At 30.9% G+C, this 26,025-nt stretch overlaps 1 pseudogene; it reads right to left on the reverse strand.

Moving 5' to 3' along the window:
- The window catches only part of LOC107859390, a 109,342-nt pseudogene extending 85,366 nt beyond the window's left edge, over positions 1-23,976 (reverse strand).
- Positions 23,977-26,025: the final 2,049 nt, after the last annotated feature.

Here is a 26,025-nt window from a genome sequence, read left to right on the forward strand (position 1 = left end):
GATATGGCTCTTCCCTTAAATATAGTTAATCATGTCTTTATCCCATGTGAACATAGAAACTAACTGATCAAATCCCCAGATATGGGAGGAGATTTCGTATGGAGAGTATCATACCTACTCTTGAAATTATTGTAGAAGTTGAGGTCCATTATCCTATCGGCAACATCATAAGTATCCGGATATGCTAAATTCCTGACCCTCATGAGGCAGAGAATGTCATCAACATATTGTGGTATAAGAAGACAATTTTTAAATAGGTTAGTAATTTTAAAGAAGAAAAACACAGTGGAAAGCTTCTGTTGTAGAGGGTTCTCTGACGTAGTTCACAGATTACCCAACTAACACAACTTATGCAATAAATGTGTATTATGTTGCAATAGAATACCCAACTATTGTAATAGATTACATATCTGTTGTGTAGCTTCTTCTTCATGGAGTAGAGTGGAAGATTAGGTTAGTAAAAGTAAACTTACATTGTCCACGTATCACTCACGCATATTTTTCATACTCATGAAGTCTTGGGCAGCAAATACATGCATGGTGTATTCTTGTGGAGGTTTCATGTCGTCATTCATGATTTTTTCTAGTTCTTTCTTCTCCTCATCGCTAAGTGTCGTGTATATGTCCACCTTGTTCAGCGGCCCCTGAACTTCAACAACTCTTGGAGCGGGAGGAGTTGCAATTTTTTCTATTTTCAGAATGGAGAGTATTTGGCTAATGTTTCTTCTTTTCCTCCTAACCTCTACTATAGGAGTGTATGGATCCCTCACCTTATTGGATGGTATGAAATCCCTCTTGGATTTTAACTCCTTGGCAGCTTCAGCAATAGCCTCTAGTTTTTTAAGGAGTTTATCCTCTCTGTCCTTGCACACTTTACACTTTCAATAAGAATATGAGGGTGAAAGGGGTGAGAGGGACCTGTGCAAGGGGTGTTTTCAAACGTATTTATTTTTTCCTAACCACTAACACACTCATAATCACAACTAGCAGCAATACCAACATTAGGATAGCTGCTACCATCATCAATACCTCTACCAACAACATCCCCAAAAGAAGCATCCCGATTTGTTGTAGTAGGTTGTTCATTAAGAGCTTCAACATTAGGCCGACCTTGCCTAACTGCTCTTCTTATGACTGTTGCTCCAGCTAATTCCTTCTTTATTAACTCCACCGTTGGGTCTGCTATTGTATCAACAAGACCTAGAGTAATAAAAGAAGTCATTCCCAACTCCTGCTCAGTAGGCACAATTCAAAGATATATAACCTATAAAAAAACAGAAGGTATTTAAATCATATAATAATAATTTGCAGTTAGTTGGGTTACATGTTAACACAACCAACTTATATAACAGATGATCTATCTACCACAACAAATGATCTGTATATCGCAATAAATTGATAATATGTTGTATCAGATTACTCATCTGTTGTATAATTTATAATAGATGGGTAATCTGTTGAGTCGAGTTCAGGGAACTAAAGTAGCAGATGGTTAATATATTGCAAAATATGGATTGTCTATCACAATAGATTACCCATCCATTGCACTGTTTACAGTTGACGGGTAATCTGTTGCAACAGAGGACCCATCTGTCGCAACAGATGGCACATTTGTTTCAATATTTTTCTTTGAGGCAAATTATTTTAGTTGAAATAAGATGTACTACATTATTTGGAGGGTTTAAGAGTTCAGCCTGCTTAATTTTTTGCTACTCTTTGTAGCCAACCACCTAAGGATCCTTAGATGAGAAACCTTATCCGGGTAATCCTTGAACTACTTTCGGAGGGGAGGAATGGCTTCAAATGGTCAAGCCTAAAAAATATAAATAGGAAGAAATTAAAAAAAATTCATAATAACTATATTCAATATAAATTAATGAATGAGTAAAAATTGTGATTAATTTTACCATGAAAGCCCAAGGAAAGTCGTATAATGTGATCGTCCCTAGGATAACTTTGTCAATAAATGCTTGACAGTCAAGTAGTAGGTGTCATATCCCCAGGGATAATCATTGAAGTTTTAAAATCAGCAGCAAGCTTCAACAAATCATCTTCTATGACTTTCCTGATGTCTCTTGCCAATATAACGAAATGGACAAACCAAACTAAGCACAATTTCTTCTTGTACTGTTTTGGTATGGTTTTATCCTCGAGATCTGCTATCAAATCCTCCACTTTGTATCTACATCCAATAATACCCAAATAACCTATTTTTTCCTTGCGTTTGTTGGACTATTTGTGGAGTGTTTCCTTGATGAGAGGTTCTTCTGGATGATCGCATCTCAAGCTTGTCACTAAGGCAAACTCTTTCAATCCAAAACAAACTGGCATGCCACAGTAGTTGATCCAGATTTCATCAATTTTTTTTGCCCTCCTTTGAATCTTTATCATCCCCCGCATACTTGATCCTGCGCTTGAGAAGACCATATACCATGCTCATTTGGAAACAAAGAGTGTAGTCCTCAGGCAGCTTAAGAAAGTCTGCAAAGCAGCTTCTCTTAAAAAGTCCGTCTATGATTTCATTCTTCATAATACTCCTCAACAACAACGACATCATACCCAGTGTATTTCCACCAAGTGGGGTTTGGGGAGGGTAGAGTATACGCAGTCCATACCACTACCTCAAGTGAAGTAGAGAGGCTTTTTCCGATAGACCCCCAGCTAAGAATCAATAACAATATAACAAATACAATACATAAATGCATATAAACTTGTACAGTATGCAAAATAAACTAACAATGTTAGCCACAAGATAATACTAAAACTATAAATTTGAAACCATAGATAGCACTCAACACCTATGAATAAGAAACCTCATACACAATTACAGAACTCCCATAAGAGGAAGGTTCTCCTAATAGAAAAACTGATTTAGCAATGCACTACTGTGGTCCTTATCCAATCTTAGATGGACTCAGCTATGGTCCTTATTCGATGAGGGAATGTAAGTACCATGTCTATGAGCAGTTATTTGATGTTTATAGCATTTTTGAAGAATCCATATAAAATACTCCACCCTTGTGTTTTGGCTCAGGTATCTCAAGGCAAATGAAAGGTCCATGTAACAGAGATTCCAACTATTAGGACTTTTGGTGAATTTTTGCAAGGCTGCCCATTTAATAGATAGCTTCAGCTACTCTGTTTCTCGTTGGTTGATCTTTGAACTATGGTGTATTATGTGCTTAGCTTAAGCTTCCACAATCCTTTATACTGGCTGCAGCAACTACCCATCTCAGTGAACCCTTTGTAGGGTTGAACAATGAAGCAAAATACATGAGTTGCATACAAGCTACTACCATTTGTAGGGGGGTGCGGATATAGGCGATTAAATAACTTATGAAATAGATTTATTATATATCTAATGAATCTATTTTTCTTTGTGCGTGGATATTTCTTAAATTTTGTTTCAATATTTTTCAATGATTTATTCTTTTCGTAAGATATATTCATTAATTTGTTTGGTTTATTATTTTATCCTGTAGTAATTGCAGAGTTACAAATTTCTGTATAATAATTTATCCTAACTATACTGTAATGTATATCTAATTCTAGATTTTCAATGTTATTTATTATCTTGTGTTGTTCTTCTCGTAGTGAGTTTTTTAAATTATATAAACTATCACATGTACTTTTTTCTAAATTTTTTAAGGTATCTTCTATCCATATTAATTTTTCTTTTAGATTCTCCATTATTTTTCTAATTTGGTTTCTATAATTAATATTTTTATTTAGATTATCTTGATTTTCTCTAGTTTTTCTAATATATTCTAACATCTCTTAATCTGAATAATATCCTTCTGGGTAAATTTCTTGGTATAACTGTTCTATCCAATCTATGATTTCAATTTCATAGTCTATTACTTTTTCTAATATTATTCTCTTAATATCTATAATTTCTATATCTTTAAGTATATATAAGATTAAGACTTTAAGATAATCTAGATGATCTATCTTTTAAAATTGATTTTAATATGATATTTTATAGTTGTTTGTTTTAGCCTTACTGGTTCTTGCATATTTTTATTAAGAAATTCAACATATTTTATATCTTTATTTTTCATGTATTTATCTATATTTATTTTTATCTATTTTTCTAGTAACTGTATGTTTCTCATATCTTTTTCTAAAAATTTTATGTAATTTATCATGGTAAGTACTTGTAAGAGTAGTTGGGTAGGTATGGTATATAATTTACTCTAGTCATGTAATATTTACCAAATGCTTTTTCTAATATGATTTTTCTTATATCTACTACCTTTATATCTTTAAGTGCATACAAAATAAATATTTTAAATTTATCTACCATCACATCAGATAAATAATTATTCATTTTCATAAAATTGCTTTTTTCAAAATATTCCTTTCAACCATATACATAACAAAATATGGTCATCTTAGATTACTATATACTAGATTATTCTTAAATAACATGTTCTTCGGTCACTATTAGCATGGTAATTTGGATACTTTTTGCCTTAAATAGCGCCTCTACTCTGGTTACTCCCCGCCACGGCTTCTTGCCTCATTGGTTTCACCTTTAGGATGACATAGTTCTTAGGGATTTTTCTCCGTTTTCACTTTGCTAATAAACTTCTTAACATATTATTCTTCGAATAATTCTACTATAAAGTAACTAATATGAATTTATTTTATCATATCATGATTGTTGGGAATTATGAATTTAGCTATTCATAATCATAAATAAATATACCTGTTCGGGTAGTTTTGATGTTTCTGAAGTTTGTTCCTCCATAGCTTTTTCCATTGAAATATGTCTGTTTTTTAATAAACTGGGCAAAATATTTGAATTGGAGAGAGTATTGCTTCAACACATGAAGGCTTGCTTTGCAATGCCTTCAGTTTCCTTTATTTATAGAACGAAAAAAAACTTTACAAGCATCTTTACACGTTTTTTAAATGTTAACCTATAAGTCAAAAAGGCTAGTACCCTAAAAAGTCTAAAGTCTTTATAGCCTTAAAAATTTCTACAAGTCTAGAAAAGTCTACATAGGCAATAATTACAATCCGTAAAGACTTAAAATCTATACAATGAATCCAATATCTTGTCTCCGTTGATGTTGTCGTATCTGCTATATCTCCATTATTGCTTCTTATCTTATCTTTCCAGCTGGCATTTTGTCTTCTTGATTTTTATTCTAGATGTACTTCTGGAATAATGTTATCTTCTCTATTACATCTTGAACATTGGTAATCTGGATATTTGTGTCTGATTATTTTACAATATCTTGTCAGTAGTCCGTCTGAAATAAATCCTTTTTTAATTGCTCTTGCGGTAGATTGTTTTTCTGGGTTGAGTAATGTCATTATCCATTGTCTGACATCTTCCATATCTTCTTGTCGTAGCTCTTTTGAATTTGAGTAAATCATTTGATGATCTCTCGAATAATAGCTCCATATTGGATTTCCATTAGTATAATTATTTTCTAGTTCTTGGATGATCGTAGCTAGTCCAATAAGTCATTTATTTGCGTAGGAATCGGGTATCTTAATTCTGGGTATCTCCAGTTGTTGTGTAATATCTTCTGGTATGATCATATCTCGGGTTAGTCCTATTTTTACAACTTGTATAACTGGTTTTATTTCGTCGTATAATATCTCTGCTGGTGCAGTATAACAATTTATGTAAAATAGATTTCCTTTCGTTATCCTTTTGTAGGTGGTGAATATCTTGTGTAATTCTTCCATAGCTGTTAATTCTTCTCCGTCTTGGGTGTCTATGGTGTTTAATAGTCCATAGTCAAAACATGTTTTTACTAGTCTTGGGTTAGTTTTGGGTAGTGCAATTAGTTTGTTATATCCTTGTAATTTTTGGGTTATATAGTTGGTGTTTGGTTCTTTGATGTTTGTAGCTCTGGGGTTAAGGTTTAGAAAAGCTTGTACTCTGTAGATATTTTCTTGTATTTCTGGGTTGTGTAGTTGTAAACTTTTTTTTATCTTGGTTTAGGCTATCTCGGTATGTGGTAACTTGTGGGGGTATGAACAAGTGGTCTTTTTGTGTTTTCGGTATAAATGGTTTCTCAAATATTTTATTCATATTCATGTTCTGGTATCTTGGTCGACTAACTCCTTTGCTTGTACCTGCAGAAGTAGATTGATAAATGTTATGGGTTTTATGGAGTGTCCCAACGTCTCCTTCTAGCTCTGGAACTTTAATGTCTTCCGAACGACATAGCTCTGCACACTGCTGAGTTAGCTGATTTGTAGCTATAGATTTCAGTTTATCTTCATTAGTCTTTAGCTTTTCTATCTCATTACCCATACTGTCCACTTTTATTGAAAGCGTAGTTAGGGTGTTAAGTATTTTTTCTAGAGTATCTTCTTCTATTATTTCAGTCTGTGTAGCTTTGTCTTGATATGTAATCTGCAATAACATTTTTGTTAGTACTGATCACTTCAATTGTAAATGTGAAATTTAATATATTCAAGACTAGTCTTCGAATCTCTTTTGTTGTAACTGAATTTTGTATTTTCTTTGTTAACCACCAGCATACCTGTGTATTATCTGTTCGTACAATAAATTTGTTATACATAATATATGGCTCAAATGCTAACAAACATTTATATAATGAACATAATTTTTTCCTATTTATTTCCCATTTTATTTCTGTCTCATTGAACGTACCTGAGTAGTATCTAAATGGTGTTCTATTTTTTCTGCTTCATATCGATATTTAAGTACTCCTCCATAACTATATTCACTAGCATCTGCTTCTACTATATATATAAATTTTCTATTTTCATCTGAAAATTGTAATTTTGGTAATTCTTTACAAAGTAATTTTATTTTTTGAACTTGTTTTTTATCTTCTTCATTATAGCTATATTCTACATCCTTTTTTAATTTTTTCTGTAGTGGTTTTAAAGTTTCTGCTAATTTTGGAATATATTCTCTTACTTGGTTTACTAATCCTAAAAATGATTGTAATTTCTTCTTTGTATCTAATTCTTCTTTCGAATTTATTATTTTTTGTACTATATGTTGTTGCATTTTTACTCCACTTTTATCTATTTGTATTCCTAAAAATTCTATTTGATTTTTCATAATTTCAGCTTTCTTTTCGCTTAGACTTATTCCCGATTTTTCTATTATATCTGTAAACTGTTCCAATAATTTTAAATGTTCTTCTTTAGTTTTTGTATATAATAATATATCATCTATGTATACTATACAATTAGATAATTGTTTAAAATAATTATCCATAAATTGTTGATAGCTACCTGGTGCATTTTTATATCCAAATGGTAATACGTTCCATTCATAAAATCCTTGTGGTACCGTAAATGCGGTTAATTCTTTAGATTCTTCACCTAACTTTAGATGGTAAAATCCTGATTTATAATCGAATTTGCTAAAATAATTATATCCTTGTATTTGTCTTATTTTTAATATCTTATTTGGTATTGGATAATTATATGTTATAGTTTTTGCATTTAAATTTCTATAGTCAATAACCATCCTACTTTTTCCTCTTTTTTGTTAACTATGTTTATTTACTATAAATGCTGGACTATTATGTTTACTATTACTTTTTTTGTATATATTATTTTTCTAATAATTCATCTATATGCATTTTAAATTCTTTTAAATCGTCAAAATTATATGTTAATGGTTTCTGGGTTATTATGCTATTTTTATCGATTAATTCAATTTTTATAGTAGTTTTATGTTTTTCCCATCCTTTTAATGGATCTTCACTATATAATTGTTCTAATTTTTTCTTAATTATTTCTATTTTATTTATTGAAAATATAGTTATTTCTGTTTTATTTATCGAAAATACTACTAGTTCTATTGTATCTTCAGTATTTTTTATATTTTCTAACTTTTGTGTAATTTTTTCACTTCCTTTTATCCAATCAGTTTTCTTTCTTATTTTATTATTAACTCTTTTTGCTCTTACTTTCTGTTTGCATGGTGTTGTAAACCACCAGTCTGTTCTAGTTATTATATGTGGGTATAATTTATCTAAGAACAGCATTCCTAAAAGTATATCTTTTGATGTTAGTTCATAATTATAAATTTCTTCTATTGTTAATATCTTATCCCATACTTGTATTTTTACATTCCTAGCTTTATAAGTAATTAAGCTTCCTTCATTATTAAATCCTTTAACTATTATTGGTGTTTTTAATTTATCCCATTTACTTTCTGGTAAGCAATTATATCTACATAAATTAGCTTCTGCTCCTGTATCTATCATAGGCGTATAATATCTACTGTAATATCCTTCTACTACTATCTTCATTAATACATATATTTTCATTTTATGTTAAGGCTCTTCTTAAGAATAACTTCTCTTTGTTATATGTTAAGGTTAATTGTGTATGTTCTATATTATATGGTTTTACTTGTTCTAACCATTTTATTCCTAATATTATATCTACTTTTTGCATTTCTTCCTTTATTTCAAATTCTATTTTTATTTTTCTAATTCCTATTATTATTTCTTTTTCTGTTATATTGTTACTATTTATTAAACTTCTTGGTAGATCTGGGCACATATCATTATCAGTTTTTATTTCTTCATTTTTTACTGGATATTTTGCTATATATTTTTCTTCTTGTCCTGTATTTAAGAGTATTAAATATTCTTTTTCATTTATTTTTCCTGTTATGTAATATTGGTTTAAATTACTTATTGAATTTATTTCATAACTTGTTCTTTTTTATGAGCTTGATGATTCTGGTTTTTCATCAGCTATTTTTTTCGTTGTACTTATTCTATCATTTACTATTTCTAAATTTTCTTCTATATCTATGTCTCTATAGCTATAATCATTATAATCTATTGTTTTTACAATTTGTTCGAATGGGTTTTCTATTCGTATTTTGTTAATCTTATTTTTCCCTGTTATTTTATGTTTTGTTGTTAATACATATAGATTTTTGCATCTTGCTGTAAATATTTTACTTCCTGGGGTTAATTCTATTCCTGATATTTTCCAATATAATACGAGTGATTTATCTATATTTTTATCTGTTACTGCTACTGAATAATTTGCACTTATTATAAATTAAAATTTTTGGTATATTAGATTTCCTTTTACTGGCAGTTATTATGCTTTTTTCTATAGGTTTATAATTCTATCATCTGCTAAATATAATTCTATTGGTGTATTTATTCCTTCTCTAAAACATGTTTTTATTAGTATCTCTGTACCTCCAAGGTGTACATATTTTATTGGATCTACTTTACTTTTTATATCATTTATCTCTTTATTAATTATTCTTTTTGTTACTAGTGGTATACTAGCTTTGCCTTTTGCATATCTGCAGTCTATTACATTTTCCTTTTGGCATACTACATAATATTCGTCCTTTTTCCTAGTAAAAATATTTTTTATTGTTGGTATTTTAAATATTTTTTCTACACTTAAATCTAATTCTTTTCCTTTTATTTTATCAAATATGTTACTGTCAAATATTATTTTTTGTTCCGTTCCTTCATCATTTAAATATTCTTCCTTTGTTATTATTTTTATATCTTCTTCAGTCATTTGATTCATCTATTTCACTATCTATTTCATTATTTGTTTCATTTTCTGAAATTGCATATATACTATCCTCACTTTCTAATTCATAATCTATATAATCTATCTGCATATATTCTGTACTATCTATTTTTATTTTTGATATTTGTTTATTTTTTGGATTTTTAGGTACTTTACAATCTCTAGCTAAATGACCTATCTTTTCACAATTATAACAAGTACATTCTTTTATAGATTTCTTCTTTCTATATGGTCTTTTGTATTTATAATTTTTTACATAATATCTTTTTCTCGGTTTCTTATATTTATATTTTGATTTTTTATATTTCTTATATTTCTTATGTCTTTTTCTTTTCTTATAATATCTTTCTTCATATCTAAATTGGGGTGCTATTTTATTTTTGCAACATGCTAAATTTTTTATTAATGTTTTTTCCATTTTTAATTCTTCTCTATATTTTTCACATAAGTTTCTATACCATTGTTGTAAAAATTTTATTCTTGCTCCTGACGTATCTACTATTTTTGCTTCTTTATAACAATATTCTTTAAATGCGCAAGTATATTCATCTATATAACACATATTACATATTGCTAATTTTAACATTAAATTCCTATTTGTATCTTTTTCTTCATCTTGTTCTTCTTCTATTGTTGTCATACTACCAAGTTCATCTTTTATAGCTGTTTCATATTTTTTTAATAATTCTATAGGTGTTAGTTTAGTTGTTGTTGATGATCTTCCTTCTATAGGTTTATTAGTTCTTAATACTTTCTTGCTATTTTTAGTTAAATTTGAAAACCATGATTTTACTGATCCTATTAGTGTTCTTTCTATGTATTCTGGTGCATCTGTTATATTTATATTATTATCTAATAATTGTTTTGTCATATATCCTATCTATAATTGTATTGTTTTTCTGTATCTATTACACAGTCTACGTCTAAAAAGTTATAATTTTTATTAACTATTTGTTTTGGTGTCCATTTGTCATATTCATTATATTTTTTAAACTTGCTCTTATAATATATAGGTTTTCTTATTTCTGTTGTTTTAGGTATTATATTTTCGTCTTCTTTTTTATCAAGAGTATTTATTTCTGTGTTGGTACTTTCCAAGTTTCCTTCATTAATTACTTCTTGTTTTTCATTGATTTCTAAATTTTTTGTATTTGTTAATATTTCTGTATATGTTTCACTATCTTCTGAATCATAATTATCTGTCTCTTCAACGTCTATATTATTTATTTCTAATTCTTCTAATTCTTTGTTTTTTATTTCCAAATTTTTCTTAAATTGATTTATCTCGTTCAGTAATTTTTGTTCTCTATCTTTTTCTTCTTTTTCCTTTTGTCTTTGTTCAGACAGATCCTTTAACATTTGTAGTTCATTTTTTAATTCAGCAATCCTACTATTTTTAGTTTCTTCTATTTTTCGTATTTCTTCCGTAGTTTGTTGTTTTATTTTTTCTATTTCCTTTTTCCTATCTATTTCTTCATTTTCTCTTTCTATTCTTACCATTGCTGTCAATTTATCTTCTAATTTTAATTTTTCTTTTTCTAACATTAGATATAAATGTTCACCTATTTTCTTATATCTTCTTCCTAGATTAGAAAATACTATTTTTATTTTTAATCCTTCATGATTTTCATATATTTTTTCTTCTATTATAAATTCTTCTTTGTTCATTTTATTGTGAATAGCTCATGTTGATATATATATTCTAAACTGTCTATTTGTGATTTTAATTTTGATATTTCATCTTTTTGTGTATTTATTGAATTTTCACTAACTCCGGCAAATATATTATAATGTAGTCTTTCTATTCTTATTTTTAATTCTTTACATTTTTCAGAAATAATTTGTTTTAATTCTTTGTATTTCTGCACTTTATTCATTTAAACCTTATTTATAATATCTTGGTAGATATCTAAATCTAATTTTATCATAATTAGGTGGTATGAGTCTCATTCTTCTAGATTTTAAATGGATTATTAATTTTGCTTCAATACTAGATATTAATGTAATTAGGTAGGCTAATCTTTGTGGATTTTCTTTTGTTTTATTTAGACTTGTATATTCTGAATAATTACTAATTAAAGATTCTTTAATTTTTCTAAAAGCTTCTCTATTTTTAAATGGTCTTCTCATAATTAATTCAATAAACATATATAAATTCTAACATATGTAACATATATCTCACTCTACTTTTTAAATTACTGGGCTCTGATATCATTTGTAGGGGTTGCGGATATAGGCGATTAAATAACTTATGAAATAGATTTATTATATATCTAATGAATCTATTTTTCTTTATGCATGGATATTTCTTAAATTTTGTTTCAATATTTTTCAACAGTAAAGTCAAATTATCCAACGCTCTTGGTGAGGGGTGAATCAGAGTAAAGTCAAATTATCCAACGCTCTTGGTGAGGGGTGAATCAGATTACACACTTACTGGTTTGATTGCCTTGGGTACCAAGAAAGGTGTAGTTTTTTACTTGAAAGCAGAAAGTCACCAATATTGACAGCTGAGAACTTGAAAAGAAAAAAAGAGGACTACATATGTAAACTGGCGCTTCATGTGCAAATGTTCAAGTAGAGATGTAGACCTCCTCATCTTACTTTGTTTAGTGGGGACTTGCCTGTGTTGTGAGATATTGAGACGGTTAGGACTGCATTGGGGATGTCGGGCACATTGATGGAGCAAGTTCCACTGAAAAATTAGAATGAAGAGAAGTCAAAGAACCTGGGATGTTACCCCACTAGCGTTCATGTGGGTCATGTCGAAGGAAAAAATTAAGAGAACTTTCGATGAAATAGAGAACATGTATAATTGAGGAAAAACTTCTCATTTCTTATTTCTTTTTGCTGCACCCTTGAGGTTTCAATTTAAAGAAAAGATTAGGTGTTCATGGAGAATCATATTATGTAGATTTTCTACTTTTTGGCATACAACTTGTTTACCAGAAAAAATCTCATTTAATAAAAGGTTGCATATACATGTGACTCATCATGATGCATACCTTAGATTTGGGAGATTTGTTGTTACTGGATTGAGTTAATGATTTCAAAGAACAAAAGCTACAAGAACTGGTTGTTTCACATGGGAGTTTATTTGATTGTCTGGAAAGTTTGTGCTTGTTGAAGTGGAAACAAGCCCAGCATTCTTTTGCTAGATATAATTTAGAAAATTGTCGCTGCACTTCAATTTTTTCCCTTTCAGTGGATTTGGAAAGTCTGTCGGTTGTATTTTGATTCATTTACGTAATAAATAAGAAATTTAACAAAAGTTAAGAAGTTGTTAACATAGCTAATTCTCATTTTTCATCACCAATCATCACAGATGCAATGTGATAATGACATCACAACAAGGCATTAACTAAAATTCGTCAACCATAGATCATGCGAGCAAACGACTGGTCTTTTACTCTTGAAAAGCTGATAAGCTTCATTGTGGCTCATACCATGCTTTTTCATCAGATAAGCGATGACTATGGTTGCACTGCAAAAGCATAAAACCAAAAAAAATAAAATAAGAGGCTCTCTTATAACTATTTTGATAATGAGAACTGAGAAGCAGCAAACTGGTTGTTGTCAATTGTTAGTACTTGACTGAATATTGGACAGTTAAATTCATCTACTAAAGAAAACAGTCATCTCAATATACAAAAGGAACACTAGGAAAAGCAAGAAAGATAAATTTTAAGTTCTAGAAAGTTCTTTCTCAACAACAACAACATACCTAGTATATTCCCATATAGTGGGGTTTGGGGAGGGTAAAGTGTACGCAGACCATACCACTACCTCAGGTGAATAGACCCCCGGCTTCGGACCGATGACATATCTGATTTAATTATCAAATAGACATTTGCATCTTTTGTTATAGATGACTGAGTTGTTGGATTTTTTCAAATAGATATTGATATCTGTTGCAACAGCAACAGATGACATATTTGTTTGAATTTTTTTTTTAATTTTAAAGCAAGCTTCTGTCCGAAAGAAGAAAGATACGTAGAGTATATAGTATTACTAAAAGCGGTAAAAAATATTTCTTGGATAACTCAAAAATTGCATTGAGTAGTCTTATCTTGTCTTTTCAATGTCACCTGTCTTCCTTGTGCCCCTCGAGTTATTAATGAATATTAATTAATGAATATTTAAACCCATGTCTACATCTAGAATTATCTCATCTCTCTTTCCTTCAGCCCTAAATTTATTTTATTCTTCTCTCATCTTTTTCTTTCTCGCCTCTTTAGGGTTATCACAACCTTTTTCTCTCTTTTCTCTTCTCTTTCTCATAAAGATCCTTTCGAATCTAAACCTATTCATATCTTTACTCGATTGAAATTGTTGTTTTGATCCCTTTTTGACATTACAGGTAAGGTATGGTTTACTATTGCTCTTTCATTGTCGTCTTCTTCTTTGCAAGTTATTTTCATCTGTTTTTTTATTTAATTATCATTTACCCATATCATATTTATTTAAAAAATTTGAAGGAACTTTGAAGTGTTAAATAAACAAATCGAGAATTTTTATTACATGTTGGGAGAAGTTTAAAAGCTTTGTTGGTAGTTTTATTTTTTATGTATTTTATTTGTTTCTTTGTTGTTGATGTTGCTGGTGGGGATGGTGTTGTTGGAATTTATTGTATGGTGTTGTTGATGGTGTTGGAACAAAGGATGTTGTTTCTTTGTTGTTGATGATGTTGTTGATGGTGTTGGAATAAATGATGTTGTTTCTTTATTGTTGATGTTTTTTATTTGGTGTTTCTTTGTAGTTCATGGTGCTGTTGATGTTGCAATAGACAGAGCAACTATTGGAACAAATCAAACCACTAGTAAGGCCGGTTTGATGTATTCCAACATACTCCACATCTATTTCAATAGACTCTACATCTGTTTCAATAGACTCCATATCTGTTTCAACAGACTCCACATCTGTTGCAACATACTCTACATCTATTGCAAAAAACTCTACATCTGTTGCAATAGACTACACATCTATTGCAACAGATGGATAATATTCTTTCTATTCCTCTCTTGTTTGAGATTAATTTTTTCCCTTTCTTTATAGATATAAGGAACTGAAAATTTATCAACTTTTACCCGACCAACACAAAAGGTTACAGTAAAGATAGGTTCAGAGAAAAAAACTGCTTTCAGATAAAACCACATTATATATGGGAGGTATGTATTACTGATAATGTTATCGTGAAAACACACATAGAGTACACTGATTTTGTGAATGTTGTTTTTACCATCTAGTCATTGATCATTGAAACAAAATATCTGTAATTTTATAGTTAAGTTTGATAGGTCCAAATTGATAAGGCTGAGGGACCATGAATATGGTTCTGATACTCTGTTAAGATTTAATGTCAGTTGTTGTTCATATTTATATGTCAATCATTGTGAAGGGATCTAGTTTTGGTGTCATTGTAAAGAGAAATAATAGAGATTGGACTAACTTTTAGGGTGCATTGGACTCTGAGAGGGCTTTCGAAGCCTCCCACTGCTTCAACCAAGAATGAAAATCAATATAGTTATTCCCCTAGCCCAAATTTATATGGTTGGGTTGTTCGGAGTGATGATTATACTCCAGAAGGTGTGGTAGGAGAATGCCTGCGAGGGTAAATGGGGGGTTGATGAAAGATTATATCAACTGAGAGCTAATTAAAGAGGAAACATAGGGTAGAAAGAAACTTCTAGTGAATCTGACCGATGAAACTGACTTAGAACATGAGAAATCTAAATCGAGTACAAATATGAAAGTGTATGCAGTAATGAAAAATCCATCTGTTGTTTCTTTGGAAAAAAATAGTGCAGATGGTCTCTTTGCTAGGGAGCATCAACTAGGTAGCGTGGTCGGGATGACACCTACATAGAAAATAGTAGAACACCAAGAAAGCATCCTCACGAGCATCAAGGGTTAAAATGATGTACAGTAAGTTGAGAAAACTTATGCTAATAACAACTGCAGTTAAAATAAGGAATCTAAATGAAGGCGTCAATTTTTGAATTTTAAATTATATCCCATGCCTTCTTGTTTGTGGTTTCTATAGGTCCACTGCTATTGATTTGACTTGATCAGAACCACAAACAAGATTGAAAGCCAGATTGAGTATCATTAATCCCTTAGAAATATGTATATAATTGATTATGTTTTATAGCCTTAGCATGCTTTCAACATATCTTGGAGAAGATCAGAGGCTTGCTGTAGTATGTGAATCTCGATAATTTTCAAGCTTGCTTCCAACTTGATGATTCTGTATTCAATCTTATCATTGTTGTCGTTGAGGTCAGTGTAGAGTTCTTGGTCTTTTATGAGCTTGTTAATGAGGAACACGTTTTTTGAAATTGTGGCATTGTAAAAGGCCTTAGAAGGCTTTCAAAACACTTTCTTCAGTTGGCTTAAATGATACATGTTGGGTTCTCTATGTTTGTTTTAGGTCAAAATGTGTTGATTCACACTCAAGCAGTGGTCCCAACAGTTGAACAACTCACTTTTATCGAGCGTTGTTCAATGTAGCTTGCTCAATAAACCTTGAAAAGGTTTTGTTAGGTCAATTATCCTGGAATTACATAACATTTGATCTAAACTGATTCTACCAAGCCTATCAAACATTACATAACTCCAAGCTCATTACCCTATCAAAATCTTTGCCCAAGTTAGTGCACAAATCAAATAAGCTCAATCTCTCAGCCTTTCTGCTGATTACTCCTCTCCCATATAGAGGAAAAGATACCCGTTATGCAAAAGTCTACACCGTCGCCAGAAATTCTTACACAGAGAAAGTCTTGAGAAGGCATGACAAGATACCCTCTATGCAAAAGACTACTAGTTATGCCTTCTCAAGACTTTCCTTGTGGCAAGAATTTCTGGCGACGGTGTAGACCTTTACATGGCGGATATCTTATCCTCTATATGGAAGAAGAGTGATCAGCAGAAAGGCTGAGAGATTGAGCTTGTTTGATTTGTGCACTAACTAGAGCAAAGGTTTTGATAGGGTAATGAGCCTGGAGTTACGTAACGTTAGATAGTCTTGGTAGAATTAGTTTAGATAAAACATTACGTAATTCCAGGCTAATTGACCTATCAAAGCTTTTGAAGGTTTGTTGAGTAAGCTGCATTAAATAACACTCGATAAAAGTGAGTTTTTCAGCTGTTGGGACCAGTGCTTGAGTGTGCATCAACACATTTTGACCTAAAACAAACATAGTGAACCCTATATGTATCATTTAAGCCTACTGAAGAAAGTGTTCTGCAAGCCTTCTAAAGGCCTTTTACAATGCCACAACTTCGAAGAAAGTGTTCCTTATTGACAAGCTCATAAAAGACCCAGAACTCTATACTAACCTCAATGACAACAACGACAAGAATGAATATAGAATCAATAATTTAGAGGCAAGCTTGAAAATTATCGGGATTCGCATACTATAGCAGGCCTCTGATCTTCTCTATGATATGTTGAAAGCATGCTAAGGCTAGAAAATACAGTCAATTATATAAATATTGCTAAGGTATTAATGTACTCAATCTATCTTTCAATCTTGTTTGTGGTTCGAATCAGGTCAAATCAATAGTAGTGGACCTAATCAGAACCACATACAAGAAGGCATGAGATGCAATTTAAAATTCAAAAATTGACGTCTTCGCTTAGATTCCTTATTTTAACTGCAATTGTTTTTGGCGCAAGTTTTTCAACTTACTGTACATCATTTCAACTCTCGATGCTTATGAGGCTGCTTTCTTGGTGTTCTCTTATTTTTTATGTTTGAGATCATCCTGACCATGCTTCCTAGTCACAGCTCCCTAGCAAAGTATCTATCTGCATTATTTTTCTTTTATAGTAATAATAGACGAATTTACATTATCGGATACACTTTCATATTTGCACTTGATTTAGATTTCTCATATTTTAAGTCAATTTCATCGGCCAGATTCGCTAGAAGTTCCTTGCTACCCTGTGTCTCCTCTTTAATTATCTTTTAGATGATATAGTCTTTTATCAACTTCTCTTTTCTTCGCAATCATTCTTCTTCAGCTCCTTCTGACATATAATCATCTTCTCAAACAACCCTTCCATATAAATTTGGCCTAGAGAAATTTCTATTGGTTTTTTGTTTTTGTTTGATGTAGTGCGAGGCTTCGAAGTCCTTCTCAGAGTCCAATGCACACTTAAGTTAAGTCCAATCACTATTGGATCTTTGCAATGACACCAAATATTGATCCCTTCTCAAAACTTGACATGCATACACATGAGCAACAACCATTAGTAATTCATAACAGGGTATCGATACCATCATCATGGGGCTCTTGGCCTTATCAATTAGAACCCATCAAACTTAACTATACAATGTAGGATCTTGTTTGAATGATCAGTACCTAATTGGTTAAAAACTGCATTCATAAAAATATTGTACTTTATGTGTGTTGTTTTGATGACCTTATCAGTAATACTTAACTTCCACACATGAAAATGGATTCATCCATTTGCATGCACCTTATTCTTTCTTGATACAAGAAGCACAAGAGAAGCACGAAACATACATCAGAATCAGTCCACAAGTTCAAGAAAGCTGTGGACCTCTTTGGTGACCACTCTCAGATTCAAGAACACAACAAGAATGCAAGATAACAAGGTGTTTTTACACCTATGGCAGCCATCAACCCAAACTATATTAACCATAATAAAAATGAAGAACAACGAGATTACAAAAATAAGAAGTCACGGGTTACATTAATAATGACAAGAACCAACGATTACAATAAATAAAGATAGAAAGATAGACCAATGATTGGTATAATCTTAAGAGCCCAAGAGCATATTCCACTCTTGGACCCTTAACACCACACTCAATAAAGACTTAACTCTTACACTTGACACAAGAGAGGAGTCCACCATCCAAGCATCAAGGTATCAAGCTAAATATAACATACAAGTGATTCCATACTTGTATATGACCATAGTTACGATTGGACTCTCTCTCACTCTAAGAGATGGTTCTTTCTTTAACATTCAATAACTAAAGACTAAAAACCCTACAAGGTTCTATTTATATTACATTATAAAAATAAGAGACAAAAGACTAAAAGACCCTTTAATGAAAAAGGCTTCAAAAGGTGCCCATTGGTGTGTTTGGGGCGGCCTTGTGCACTCCAAGGCCCATCTTCACCCCTTGTGCACTCCAAGGCCCATCTTCACACTTCAAATTACACACACCTTCGATTGCATTCAAAATACTCAAAAGTCATTCATGGTCATGATCGTACTCATATCATTCCTAGCCCATCTATGGCTTAAATTGAATAAACAGATGACGAACAAATTGCAACAGAAGCCACATCTGTTTTAATTGTCAAACAATTACAGACATCTGTTCTGATAGATAATCAATCTATTGCTACATAAGATATATCTGTTGGAAAAATCTAATAGATATATCCATTTGTTGCAGCAGATTGTCAATATGTTGTAAGTTATCTAACATATGGAATATATTTTGCTACAAATTATCCATCTGTTAGATTTATTTTAAATCAATTTTCTTTTTTTTCTGAAATACAGTAAAGATAATATGTTGTATTTAGATCTATTTTTTTAATTTACATAAGCTGAAAAGTCATCAGTTTTATTTAAAAAGAGGTGAACAGTCGTGGCTTTTTGACTAACCTATTCTAATTCAATTCTTTATAAATAGGTCCCTCCTTATTCGTTCATTCTACTTCACTTTTATATATGGCTGGTCTAGATTTATACATGGTAAGTCATCTCGAGTCCTTGCGGGAACTTGAAAGTCAGATTCATGAACTCCGGAGGAACTTGGACGACTTTAAAGTAAGGCTGAGGAGGGCCCTACTGCTGCCGGATGACAATACTACTACTACTAATAATAATAATTAGGTTATGTTTTTTCTTTTAGCATGTATTTTTTTTAATATTGGATCTATCGAAGGATATTTTTTTATTGTATATATTTGTATATAATGGATTCAAAAATCTATGTTTGATCGACCTTGAATTTTTAATTCTTATTTAATATTTAATTATCATTCTATTTTTTTTCTTTTTCCCAACATGTCGACGGTTGGAGGTAGGGATTGAGCATTTGTGGCAACAGAGGTTAATCTGATGCGACAGATGGATCATATGTTGCAACAGGCGATTATTAATTAAAAAAAAGGTTATTGTTGTTTTTGAGAGGGTGAAAAGTCATGACTTTTCCATTATTTAATATGAAAAATGGTTCGTAAATAAATAATAAGGAAATAGATAATTAACACAACTTATAACCGTAAAAGAACAGTTATTTAATTTTAATAACTGATCGTGACTTTTCACCATTTTTGTTTTTAAATCTGTTTTTTAAAATTATTTATTTATTATATAATTAAAAAAAATCACAACATTGGATTAATTAAATTTAATACGATGATTGTTACGAAAAAGGTGAACAGTCGTGACTTTTTGTCTAAACACATTCAACAATGTTTGTTGACGCATCAAATATTTGTTGTGACTGATGAATCAGCTATTAGAAGAAATAAAAAAAGCTCCTAAAACAGATGGTCGATATGATACAATAAATATATAATCTGTTGTCACAACTCAATAAAAATGGTTATTATTTATTAGAGAAACGATTATTGAAAAAAGGTGTCTTTGATTTTTAAATTGAGAAAAAGATTATTTAAATTTCAGAACTAATTAATAATAATAAGCTGAAAAGTCATCACTTGTCACAATAATGAAAAAGTCATCAGCTTGATTTAATTAAGTCATTTCTTTTCACAGAAAACAATAAGAAAATAAATGATAAACACAATAAAAATAATATTAATAAGAAATAGTTATTTAATTTGAATAATTGACGTTACTATTAAATAGGCGTCATTTCTTTTCACAAAAAATATTTTTGTTTTTAAGTCTGCTTTTTAATTTATATAATAAAAAGGTCAACAAATTTGGATTAATGATATGATGATAATTTAAAAAAAAAAAGGATAGATTATATGTTGCAACAGATAGATTATCTGATGCAACAGGTTGTCTATTTGTTGCAACAGATGATATATCTGTTGTCACAGATGAGTTATCTGATGCAACAAATATAAAATCCATTGTCGCAACTTAATAAAATGGTTCTTGGGAAGAATTAATTAATAATAATAAGCTGAAAAGTCATGACTTATCACAAAATTGCTTAATTTAATTAAGTCATAACTTTTCATAGTAATAAAAATGTAATTAATAAATGGAGGTGGACAGTCGTGCCTTTTTACCTAATTCATTCAAATTTAATCCTGTATAAATAGGTTCCTCCTTACTTAATAGTTTATTTAACTATACTCTATTTATTTATTGTCACCTTCCACCACTTTTTCTTCCCTGACTCAGGTAAGTTTTTTTCTTACTTTGTGTGTAAATATACCCAATTTGTAGTATATATTGTATTACATTCGAATTCTTTTCTTTACTTTTATTTGTACATTTTTTGTCAATTCACATGTGTTCTAGATATGGCTGATCTAGTGTGGGACGTTGCTTTTATGCAAGACGTCGTGAATGAACTTCGGATGCAGGATCATGACCTGCAGTGGGAGTTGGGAGCAGTGAGAGCCAGGATGCTCTGTGAAATCCGCAGGCTGAGGAGGGCCCTGCTGCTGCTGGTTGAAGATTGGTCGGCTGACAATAATAATAATAATAATAATTAGATTATATTTTTTCTTTTAGTTTATGTATTTTTATTTGTTTTTGTTTAGTAAAAAAAATTATGTTTGATCATCTTTGACGTTTTAATTCATATTTAATTTTCATTCTGTCTATTATCTTCTCTACAAACATGCTGATGATTGGACGTAAGAAAGATTTTTGAATCCAGTAGTAATAGCAAGAGTTGAAACATATTAGTTATCTATTGGGTTTGTGGTAGGAGCTGATTTGTGTTGTTCCAAACAGATTAGTCATATGTTGCAATAGATTACTCATATGTTGCAACAGATAATCAGTGTGATGCAGCAGATAATCAGTCTGATGCAATAGATAATTAGTTTGATGTAAGAGATAATAAGTCTGTTGCAACAGATAACTCTTATGTTGCAATAGATTACCCATCTATTCAATTCATGTTACGGGCACTATAGAATCATAAACATGAATCCAACATATGAGTCTTCTGTTGCAACAGATTACCCATCTGGTGCAATAGATGAGTGATCTGTTTAAATTATGGATACTTATGTTGGATTCATAATCGGGTTCTATTCATTGTTAGAAAAAACAGTAGTAACTGTGTACCCAGATGACAAATTCGACTAAAAATCATAATTTTACTTACCAAAGTGACCTAAGAAGTAATGCCGAAGTGGAAAGCGATGAAGAAAATAAAATGTGACCTAAGAAATTAGTCAGATAGCAGCAGTAGCGGTAACAACAACAATGGTCGACAAGAAGAAAATGAAGATGATAATGAAGTAGAAGATGATGATAATGAAGCAGAAGATGATGAATAAAGCAACAACAATAATCGCGAAGAGAGAGAAAACAGCAACGGATCAAAAGAGAGAGAAACGTGTCTTTTTTCCTTCCGTTTCATGTTATATTAACTAACATATGGATCAAAGTGTAAATTCAAAAACTTGTGGGTTATTTTTAAACTTTCTCAACTTTCTTAATCTATAATAAAGTAATTACCACATACACTCAATTATTTAGACTTGGGTCACCTACACCTCATTTTCAAACTCTTTTGTACCTACAACTCAAAGCCCCGTAAAACTTTGTAATATATTTTAACAATGGTAATAAATGTTCGTATTTTTTTAAAAAGCAATCAATATTTCACTTAAAAGTTTTCATAGTTTTTAAAAATCTATGCTTCTCAAACTGTGACCCACCCGACGCCCCACACCCAAACACCAACCCTCCCGAAGAAAATTATACTCCCTATATCTCAATTTATGCTAATCACTTCCTCTTTTAGTAAGACAAAACATACACATTTTTATATTTCGTAGTAATTTAATTTTTTAATACTTAATTTTTTCTTAATAAAATAATTTATAGTGACACAAATATTTATAACTTATTTTAGATTAAAATTCAAAAGTCAAGTCTTTCTCTCTTAATTTTTTTACTAAGTTAAACTACACCACATAAATTAAAACGGAGAAAATGCCGTAAAACTTTTTTCAATTAAACCTAAATAATTCACAATCCAAAGCAAACAAGAGAACTAACAAGACAACATAAATTATATGTAGTCCAAATAGATAATCATAAATGTAATGGTGATGATAAATTGAAGAAAGGGAAATGAAACACTTACAGAGCCAGGAGTGAAGGAATCAACATAGCTACCCTCATGTTTCGTCATGCGGGAACGCATGTAAGGGTCACATGACAAGTAAAGATTCTTCAAAATAACAACATTTGAACCTTTTTGAACATTCAGTTTAATAGGTCCGCCCCTCGGCAAAAAATTACGTTGTATAATATAAGGTAGAAAATCTATATTTATGTACATATATTAATTTTGAACCACCAAACACAAGGTTGTTGGATAGCTCAGTGGTACAATCTCTACTTCTAGGGTGCTACTTTAGTCTTGGTTGCGGGTTTGATCCTCATTGTGTTGCTTTTTTTAAAAAAAGTAGACTGAAACTGACAGCTGGACACCTACAGATTCAGTCTTGATCGCGGGTTCGATCCCGCTGCTTTTTTTAAAAAAAGTAGATTGAAACTTACAGCTGGACGCCTACAGATTCAGTCTTGGTCGCGGGTTCGATCAAAAGCCTACAGCTATTAAAAAAAAACTACAAAAAAAATTTAAAATAAGTTAAAATATAAGTTTAAGTATAAACCTAACAAAAAGAAAAACTTTAAAATAAGTTAAAATATAAGTTTAAGTATTTTATATTTATAGACTATATACTATTACAGCTGGACGCCTACAGAACTAAAAAGAAAAGCCTACAGAACTAAAAAGAAAAGCCTACAGCTATTAAAAAAAAAGACTACACATTCTGGCAGAAATGTAAGGTAAGACTGCGTAAGATACACCCTTGTGGTGGGACCCTTCCTCGAATACCGCGCATCGCGATAGCTTTGGTGTACCGGGCTGCCCTTTTTACTACATACCTCACTTGCTATATAAAGAAAAAAAAATTAAAATAAGTTAAAATATAAGTTTAAGTATAAGCCTATAAAAATAAACTTTAAAATAAGTTAAAATATAAGTTTAAGTATTTTATATTTATAGACTATATACTATTACGTCCCTTGAAATTATATTTTGTTGGCTTATTCACACATTTATATTTTTATTATTTTTTAAACCCTGAAGAAAATTCGTGGATCCGCCACTGAATGCTATTCTTGAATTCCATGTCTGTTTCCTTAGGGTAACTACTGACATAGTGTTTTAAAATGACCTGTTTGTTGCTCACTTCTTTTGCCATTTCTCACTTAATTAGTTTTCTCTCTACTGTTTAATTATTGTGAATGAAAGGTTGTCCTAGAACTAGTTAGTGTAGGAGGTGCGTTTATATATTTTTACTTCATAGAGAAAGAGATGGAAACATAACTGATGGCGTAGGCATAATTTATTGGAAGAGAATTGTGTTTCAACTTTGATTCTCATATTCGGTTATATGATAATGCTGGTGTTTCTATAGGAATGGCAAACGAAGCGGTGCGGATTTAAAATAATTAAGTTCTTGATACCGAACTAAGGGTAAGACCTCTGTTTTGTTTTGTTTGCCTGGAGAGTGCGGCTTTTAATTAGCACCAATTAACACATTCTGATAATCATTAATTTGTAGAGGAGTAAAAATACCAATAAATGAATTGGTAACAAATTTATGTTTCTGCCATTACGGCTTCTTCTTTTATAATTGTCTCCGTAAATATACCAGTCAAAATTCCTACTCATGCATATCCTATATTATGAATATGATCATGCATGCTTAATTTGATTACAAAGAAGGAAAAGAGAAAAAGAAGAAGATAACATTCATATTAAAATTGTACTGATTAATCACTTTAGGCTTAAATTGACGCCCAACGACCACTTATTCCTCTTCTCTGTAGAATTAATTTGTAATGAAACCACAACGGTTGGTATGGTGGTTCAGCATCTCACCTCTTAAGCAAAAAGTTGGGGATTCGATCCCCACCTCTGGTGAATGGAAAAAACGTCAGTTCCCTACCGCTTAGTACGCTGATAGTAGAAACGGAAGATTAGTCTCACTGCTGCCGGCTGTGGAGATACCTTGGAAAACAAAAAAAAATTGTAATGAAACATAGATATGAGTGTTATTCATCAAAATGATTTTGAATAGAGAAAAGTCATCGTTTCACCCCTGAACATGTCCGCCCTGAATTTGTCCGCTCAAACTTATTTAGCACTTAAACTAAACTTTCATTTATTTACCCCTTAACAATTTGAATGTCACATTGGAGCCACGCAAATAAAATATTTTTTAATATATAAAATATTTTTAATATTTTAAATAATAAAATACAATCCCCCCCCCTCCCCCCCATTTTCAATCTTCTTCAAACCACCCTCTCTCCCCTCCCCCCACTACTTCTTTCTTTCTCTAGCCACCCCCATCCACCCCCGTCCACCCCCACCCCTGCAAAAACCTATTTTTTTTCTTTCTTTGGCCACCCCTAGTCCACCCCCACCCCTACAAACACCCTTTTTTTTTTTCTTTCTTTGACCACCCTCCGTCCACCCCCACACCTGCAAACACCGACCCCCTTTTCCTCGTATCAATCAAACCCATCCAGCCCCCCTGCAAACACCTAAAAAAAATATACACACAAAATTGACAATTTATTTTTCCTATATAAACATTGAAAAAATAATTTATGTTATCTCGCTTGCATATTTTGGCAAAATTCACCAAAAAATGATTAAAATAAACCCACAAAAAAATATACGCACAAAATTAACACCACCACCATCATTAATGTTGATATCTAATTTTTGCCCCCCACGACTAAATTTAATCCTGAGTTTCTTTGATTTTTAATAAAATCAAAATATTTATTTCATCCAAATAAAAGCTTTTCAAAGTATTTATCTGGATATTTTTACCATTTTAAGTAGCAATTATATGTTATCATATTCAATTATACGAGATTACATAATTCAGTTACTGAAACATTTATTTTATTAAATATCAAGTTTTAATCAAAGTTTATCTTGAAAATAAATTTAAATGATTAAAACCTTGATTTAAATGTCCTATGTTCTTGAGAATAACTTATTTGAAAATAAATAAATAATAAATAAATAAATATATTTGTTTGATTTTATTAAATCAAGAAACTCAGGATTAAACAAGGTATTAATTCATATCAAATTCTGATTTAATTTTGTTGATTTATTAAATTTGACCATAATTGAAATCGAATTGACCACAATTGCAATTCAATTGATCAAATTGATATCCAATTTGGTTAACATTTAAATAAATTGACTCAAAACTCTAATTTAA

The sequence above is a fragment of the Capsicum annuum genome, chromosome 1, assembly GCF_002878395.1.
Source record: "Capsicum annuum cultivar UCD-10X-F1 chromosome 1, UCD10Xv1.1, whole genome shotgun sequence".
In the NCBI taxonomy this organism is placed as follows: domain Eukaryota; kingdom Viridiplantae; phylum Streptophyta; class Magnoliopsida; order Solanales; family Solanaceae; genus Capsicum; species Capsicum annuum.